Source organism: Myotis nattereri (genome assembly GCF_964212035.1).
Source record: "Myotis nattereri genome assembly, chromosome: 9".
Taxonomy (NCBI): Eukaryota; Metazoa; Chordata; class Mammalia; order Chiroptera; family Vespertilionidae; genus Myotis; species Myotis nattereri.
Window position 1 is genome coordinate 77,990,822 of NC_138084.1, and position 7,023 is coordinate 77,997,844.

At 52.5% G+C, this 7,023-nt stretch overlaps 1 long non-coding RNA gene across 1 annotated transcript; it reads right to left on the reverse strand.

The window, feature by feature from the left end:
• Window positions 1-296: 296 nt before the first annotated feature.
• Window positions 297-5,160, reverse strand: LOC308524655. The gene is made up of 3 exons (XR_013996421.1): window positions 5,059-5,160; window positions 1,504-1,617; window positions 297-389 (listed from the first exon to the last, which is right to left on the reverse strand). It is a non-coding gene; the product is annotated as an uncharacterized lncRNA (long non-coding RNA).
• Window positions 5,161-7,023: the final 1,863 nt, after the last annotated feature.

The window sequence follows — 7,023 nt, forward strand, 5'->3', positions numbered from 1 at the left end:
CTGGCTCTGCTGTGCCCAGGGGGGAGCGCCTCCCGCACCTGGGGAGCACCCTGCCTCTCTCCTTTCCAGCTCATTTCACTCAGCTCCCCGCCCTGGGCCGCACCGGCCACAGCGCCCGGCCCCTCTCCAGCTGCGGGCACCGTCGCCGGAGGCCCTGGGCCTTTGTTTCCTCCCTGCACGGGGCTGCACGCTGATACATTTGTACCGCAGGAAGCAGAAAACTAGTTTAACATCTCATTTATTTCATAGATGAGAAAGTAATTCCCCGCTGAATGATTGTCCCGAACCAACAATTCCGAGAGGAAGCATGTGCGGGGCTGCCAAGGACCGGGTGCGTGACCGCCGCCGTCACACTCAGAGCTGGAACCCGTTTCCTCTCCCCCGTTAGCCTGGAGAGAAAAGCCATTAAATATGATTAAGGTTAAGAGATTGCTAAAATTACAAACAGCCACCATTCAATTATTGTCCTCTATAAAATGCAACACAGATTGGAGTTATTTCTCTGAAATGTGTTTTTAGAGAATAACATAACACAACTAATGCGGTTTGATCCAGCAAATCAGGTTCCAGATTCCACTTCTGATGCAAGGCTAAAAGGTTCATAATTTAACCAAAGTTTGTAATTGAAAGTCGGCAGGTGCTTGCTTTACAGAAAAGCTTCATAAAGAGAAAAAAATCAATATCATCTCAACTAATATTCTGAAGTCATCTACAGCCAGAGATTTAATCAATTTTATCACCTATTAAAGGAATAGACAGAGAAACAACAACGAATTAAAAAAAAAAAAAAGAGCCGGCAACAACTGGGCCTGACAGTCTACACTTGGTGGTGGGGAGTGTTCCGTCCGTTCTCATAGGCCCATGGTCGGTCCCAGCGAAGGTGGAAGGTGAACGGGACGGAGTTCCTGCAAACCTCTTCCATCCCGGTGCTCCGGAGGCCACGCCTGGGGGCAGAAGTCCAAGAACAGCCTCTTGCTGCCCTGGACCTGGTCACACAGCAGGTGCCCTGCTCTCAGCTTAGGGAGAACAGAGCTCAACCGCATGGAAATGAACTTCCTGTCCGGTTTATGTTGAATGTTAAAATAATTGGAAATTCAGAAAAACTGCTCTGCAGATATATTTGTGGCGGGAGACTTCTGGCGATTATGGTTAATAAAACACAAGAATTATATTACACGCTGCTCACAGACCCCAGCCAGGGCTCACAGTCCCTCTAGACAGAATATAAGCCGTTTATGAGAATAAACTTTGCACACAAGCTAAACACATAAAGCCATGCATTAGAGTTGGACAAAACATTGCACGCCAAATAAAAGCCAGCTAAATGCCATGTTCCCAGGGCAGCTGGGGCGAACTCCTGCTTCATGAACCACATGGGAGTTTTCTCCCGGCTCTAGCCGCAAAAACACAGCAGCCTCCCTCCGCGGGTGGCTGATCAGGAACTAGCCAGGCGCTGCGCTCTCTGATCACGTTTTCCAGCCCAGCATGCGGACACGCACAGACCTGCACGAAGTGGGCCAGAGACCCGGCGTGTCCGAGTCCGTGAGACAGAGGCACCGGGAGAAGCAGCAGGGCCGCTCTGCACAGGCTGGCCGCCGTCAGTGACGGTGATGCTATCTACAGCAGGAACAGACACACACACACACACACAAAGGCTTTCCTCGGACTCATGAATGTATGCACATGAGAAGAAAGCAGAAATAAACATTTCTCACCAGGGGAGTCCCTGAAAATCACAGACAGTGGCCACTGGGGACATCAGGAGACACAATGCAGTCTCCTCAGGGCTCCTTGAGGGCCCCTGACCCACACACCCTTCACTCTCGGCTTGCAAACTTCTGACAACTATTCAGTATAATTTGTTGAGCACCTACAGTTTATGCCAATCGTGCTAGGAGCTTGGGTCCTGCACAAGGAGCTGGGTATTCAGTGAGCATGTGTACAGGTAATTATAGGTCAGTATGATCAGTGTAAGTGATGGAGGTGTGAGCGATGCGCTACAGGAGCCCAGAGAAAGGTGCTCTAACTCCTGGGCACATGGGGATGCTCCACGGAGAAGGGAGAACATGCCTTGGTGGGGAGGAAGGGTAAGTGGTAGCCAGGCAGGGAGATGGGCAGAAGTAGGCAGGTGGAGGACAGGGTGTACCAAAGCAAAGGTCTTGAGGGGATGTAAGAGTTCGGCATGCTAGAGTCCAGGATGGGAAAGGGAGAACTCCAGAAGATGAGTCCAGAAAGGTAGACTGAAGGCAAGTTGGGACGGCCCTTGGGCAGCTCGCTGAAGGTGATGGAGAGCCACGGAAGGTTTTCGGCAGGGCAGTGACGTCAGGCCTGGGAAAGAGCCCTAAAGGCAAGGCGGTGAGGTGTAGGGCTGGAATGAAGGTGGGGAGAGCAGATAGAGGAGAAGAGGCCATAATCCTGGGGGGACACCATGAGATCTGAGCTACGGCTGTGGCTGTAGAGATGAGCGAGCGGGGGCTGATCGAGGAGGTGTTTACACAGTAGAATCGACAGCACTTGGTGTTGATTGAATGTGAGCAATACAGGAAGGAGATTCAAGAATGAATCAGCAGCAGAGGTATCCAGCAGGCACTTTGGAATAAGGGTCTGGGCCTCATAAGTACTACAACCTCTGCTCAAGGTCACAGAGAGCCTCCCAGGTACTACAACCTCTTCTCAAGGTCACAGAGAGCCTCACAGGTGCTACAACCTCTGCTCAAGGTCACAGAGAGCCTCACAGGTGCTACAAACTCTGCTCAAGGTCACAGAGAGCCTCACAGGCGCTACAACCTCTGCTCAAGGTCACAGAGAGCCTCACAGGTGCTACAACCTCTGCTCAAGGTCACAGAGAACCTCACAGGTGCTACAACCTCTGCTCAAGGTCACAGAGAGCCTCACAGGCGCTACAACCTCTGCTCAAGGTCACAGAGAGCCTCACAGGTGCTACAACCTCTGCTCAAGGTCACAGAGAGCCTCACAGGTGCTACAAACTCTGCTCAAGGTCACAGAGAACCTCACAGGTACTACAACCTCTTCTCAAGGTCACAGAGAGCCTCACAGGTGCTACAAACTCTGCTCAAGGTCACAGAGAACCTCACAGGTGCTACAACCTCTTCTCAAGGTCACAGAGAGCCTCACAAGTGCTACAACCTCTGCTCAAGGTCACAGAGAGCCTCACAGGCACTACAACTCTGCTCAAGGTCACAGAGAGCCTCACAAGTGCTACAACCTCTGCTCAAGGACACAGAGAGCCTCACAGGTGCTACAACCTCTGCTCAAGGTCACAGAGAGCCTCACAGGTGCTACAACCTCTGCTCAAGGTCACAGAGAACCAGGACCACCATATCTCCTGGAGAAGGGCAGCCATGGTTCTCAACCTCACGGGCACAAGGAACCTTTGTCGTGGGTCAAAAGTCCCTAACTCCAAACCAAAGTAGAGACTGCCGTGAAATGAAAGAGCAAAAGGAGGTGGGAACCACATCGATTCTTATGCAACTGCTCCCTCTAACCTCACTGTTACCTGCGAAGGGAGGCGGAGGTGAGACACAGGAGGGTAGACTGAGTCGAGGGGGTGCTCTTTAGTGAACTTACATATGAGTCCCCTCAAAATCCAGGTACACAGCAGGGTGTCTGGGGCCAGGGGGCACCCCAGAGTTAGGGTGGTGTGGTTATAGGCCCCCAGGTTCTGTATGACATTGACAAGGATACTGTGTTGCCAGATGAGTTCAAGGCAATAGCACAGAAAAGGTACCAAATCAGAAATAGGTAGAGAAATGGGACCTTCAGCTCCCTGGGGTATTCATGGGTGTTCAGCTTCTGGGCTCTCCTATGTCTGCGAGTGAGTTTTGCCATTCTACCCACCAGTGCCATCCTCAGTAGCTAACCATCCCAAGCCCTGACTCCTCACCAATTCCCGCCGCATTCCGCAGGTCCAGGGGCAGCTGGGCCTGGGAAGGAGGCCCCGGTGCCTGGGCCCTGCCTCGCACACCAGGTGCTCAGATGTTCAGGCGGCAGAGTCCTGCCCGGGCTCCTCATAAGGGCTCAGCCACTCCTCCACCCCGACTCCCGGGGGCCTTCCTACCAAGGGCGGCCAGCTGGAAGGAGCAAGACAGTCAGTATGCGACTGGCCCTGAGAGCTCTGCAGGATGAACACAGGCAAAAACAGCGTGCATCCGTGACGTCCACACAAGAGGCGAGGGGAGAGTGGGCTGGCCAAGGGCGCTGAGTGCTCACCTTGGGCAAATGTGCCTGACCCAGGGCCCTCTCAGGGGCACACTCTGCAAACGCCTTCCATTCTTCTAGGATTGATGAAATATTTGGGGGTCGAGAGGACAAATAAAGACATGCTGCAGCCACCCGTGCGTCGGAACTGAAATGGGCCTCAAGGGACACCTCTCCTATAGAAAAGCTTTTATTATGCCAATGTGGCTAACCAGGCAGGCCTGCTCCTGATTCTATTCTAACCCCAAAGGGTCACCCCTTGCAGCCACTCTCATGACACCCCCACTTGTTCCCGTGGGCTGAGGACCCGCATGGTGAGAGGTGGGCCTCTTCTCACTAGGAAGGAGAGAAGGAAGAGATGCTATGAATCGCTAAGACTTCCGCTGTGAGTGTCAGGGCAGGCGAGACTGGGCTCCCTCTCTCCTTAATCGTGGTCCATTTCCAGCGGACACAGCTGGGTAGTTTGTGACACAGCATCACTTAGACTCATATCAGCTTAGGAAGGAGGGAGAAGCTGAGGGAGGGAGTGGTGAGAGAAGCCGAGAGGAGGTGATGAAAATGACGGGACCTTTAAAAAAGAAAGCCAGAAAGTCTGTTGTCAGGTCAGATTCTAGTCGTAGCAACCAGGGCAGGTCCTTAAAGGTTAGAATCATCCCCAAAGAGAGCAGAACCCTCTGTGCAGAGGTGGTGAGCTGGGAGACGCCACATCTTCTCTCAAGAAAATCGGAAGCGGTGGGTATAGGGTAAGATGGCATTTGCCTTGGCTTCTGAGAGCAAAGGCGATCAGGGAAGCAGCCCTTCCTCTTCACCATTCCTGACCTAGCAGGTGCCCAAACTTACCTTTTCCACTAAACAGTGACTTCACTGCAGGCGGCGAACACCTCCTCGTCCTGTCTTCATAGAACCGTGCTCTCGCATGCGGTTGCTGGCCGCCCGCTGGACAGCCAGGAAAGACGTGTTGATCTGACAGAACATTCCACCCAAGAGGAGGTCTTACCTCCCTTGATGAGATGGAGAATAAATAGGAATTTAGGGTGCGGAGGAGCCTTAGAAATCAAACCTTCGAATTTCCTCATTTCACCCAGTGGGAAACGGGCACAAGGGTGTAAAGAAAAATGCAAACAATGACACAACTCTTAGCGACTTGGCCGGAACCCAACTCAGGTCTTCCAAGTCTTTGCCCTTGTTCCTTCCACAACATTTCACTGCCTCTTCAGGAAGGCACAGGACTTCAGAGGCATCTGCTCATCCCTCCCTCCATCCACCCACCCATTCACCCACCCATCCCTCCATACCTCCCTCCATCCACCCACCCATCCATCCATCCATCTATCCATCCCTCCCTCCATCCCTCTATCTATCATCCACCCATTCACCCCTCCATCTATCCCTCCCTCCACCATCCCTCCATCCATCCCTTTATCCATCCATCCATCTACCCCTCCCTCCACCATCCCTCCATCCATCCCTCTATCCATCCATCCATCTATCCATCCCTCCACCCATTTCTCCCTCTATCCCTCTATCCACCCACCCATCTACCCATCCACCCATTCATCCCTCCATTTACCCCTCCCTCCATCCATCCCTCTATCCATTCACCCATCTATCCATCCTCCCACTCATCCTTCCATCTATCCCTCCCTCCACCATCCCTCCATGCATCCCTCCCTTCAATGCAAGGCTAAGTGTGTGCTGGGATAGTGGAGGGTGGGAGCATAAGAAGATTGATCAATTGCATCCTGCCCAGTTCCTTGCTCCCCTCATTCCTGAGAGGGGAAGGAATGCCAACACGAGAAATACACCCCAGCCCAGTATCCTGAGCACGTGCATAGTGCTGTTTAGCACAGAGTATAGGGTAGGTCGGGCAGGATGGGGCGAAGCAATTAGGGAAGCCTTTACCAAAAAAGGTCCAGTTTTCGTTTCCCTAACAAAGGCTAGACAGTGGCCAATCACAGAAGGGAAGGAAGACATTCTAGTCAGAAAGAACCCAAAGATTCCCTCTAAGAACTTTCTCACCCCTTGGCTTCAGGTGTCTGTGCCTTCTGCTACAGCTCTTCTGCTGCCCCTCTGAGCACTCCCCCAAGCCTCCCTCAAGGGCAATCCCACAGTCATCGCGCAACTGTAAAGCATCTATTACATTTGGCAATGAGGCGGCCACAGGACACTGTCCGTGGCCTGATAACCAGGTCAGATCTGCCTGGTATTTGCTCTGGTGGTGCCACGGCTCATGCCTTCTTTACACTTATCCCCCATCATCTGCATTGTTTATGGCACCTGCATAGATGTCTGCCGGCCCTGCTGGATGGGAGTCAGATCCCACAGACAGAGACTAGTTGACCGTATCCAACACCTGCTGTGCTTGTGGCACATAGTAGATGCCCATTAAGCATCGCCCACCTGGGGCTACGTGGACAATGGGAACATCAACGCATCGTCATGGACTGGAGAGCTAATGAAATAAAAGCAGGACAGCACATGTTGATCACTTTTTCAGGAAATGTATGATGAGAGGAAAGAGCTAGTGCAGAGGGGAAGCAGAGTGCAGGGTTCAGGGAGGGCCTGGGGAGGGGGAAGACTTGTCTGAAGGCTGAGGGTAGAGGTTGAAGTTACCCTTGGCCCAGGAGGGGGATGAGATCACAAACACGAAGGGCTTTGCCTAGAACAGGACAAGAACACGATTATTCGTCACGGAGAGAAGCAGATGCTGCACCTAAAAATGAGATCCGCAACGCCCTGCTGGCAACACATCTACCACAGCTGCTGCGGGGTATTTCTTCAACTTGAATTTGCCAAAAAGGGGGT